The sequence below is a fragment of the Arachis hypogaea genome, chromosome 17 (assembly GCF_003086295.3).
Source record: "Arachis hypogaea cultivar Tifrunner chromosome 17, arahy.Tifrunner.gnm2.J5K5, whole genome shotgun sequence".
Lineage (NCBI taxonomy): Eukaryota > Viridiplantae > Streptophyta > Magnoliopsida > Fabales > Fabaceae > Arachis > Arachis hypogaea.
Window position 1 is genome coordinate 27594325 of NC_092052.1, and position 1023 is coordinate 27595347.

Genomic DNA, 1023 nt, shown 5'->3' on the forward strand with positions numbered 1-1023 from the left:
CGTTAGTGACAGATGCAAAAGGATATTAAATCTTATTCCAACCGGATCGAGAACCAACCGGTGATTAGCCGTGCTGTGACAGAGCGCGTGAGCGTAGTTTTCACTGGAAGGATGGAAGGTAGCCATTGACAACGGTGATCCACCAACACACAGCTTGCCATAGGAGGACGTGCGTGCGTGACAAGAAGACAGAGGAAAGCAGAGATTCAGAAGACAAAGCATCTCCAAAACTCCAACATATTCTCCATTATTGCACAACAAGTAACTTTTAATTTATGCTCTACTGGTTACTCACAATTCAATTGATAAACATAATTGACTTCCTGACTAAGATTTACAAGATAACCATAGATTGCTTCAAACCAACAATCTCCATGGGATTCGACCCTTACTCACGTAAGGTATTACTTGGACGACCCAGTGCACTTGCTGGTCAGTGGTACGCGTTGTGAAAAGTGTGATTCGCAATTTGTGCTACCAAGTTTTTTTGGCGCCGTTGCCGGGGATTGTTCGTGTTTGAACAACTGACGGATTATTTTGTTGCTTAGATTAGGAAAAATCTTCTCTTTTTTGGTTTTGAGTCTTTTATTATTTATCCCTTGTTAAAACACTTTAAATTTATAGCTCAGTTAATTAGAACGTGGTGTTTATGTTCATGGTAATTGGCTAGCATATTTTAAAAAACCTTTTTCAAAAATAATTTTTCTATTAAATCCTGTGCCAAACTTTAATAAGGTCCCATAACTCATTTGGCTAGAACATTAATTTGATTGGGTTAGAATCTTTTATACTCTTTTCAAAACCTTCTTTTTCAAAAATATTTTTTCTATTAAATCTTGTGCCAAACTTTAAGTTTGGTGTTTTCTTGTTGATTCCCCTTTGATTTTCGAAAATTTTGGTTTGGTTTTCTAAAAATTTTAAGTTTGGTGTTCTTCCTTCATGTTCTTGTGTTCTTGTGAGTCTTCAAAGTGTTCTTGAGTTTTCTTGTGTCTTGATCTTAAAATTTTTAAGTTTGGTGTTCCT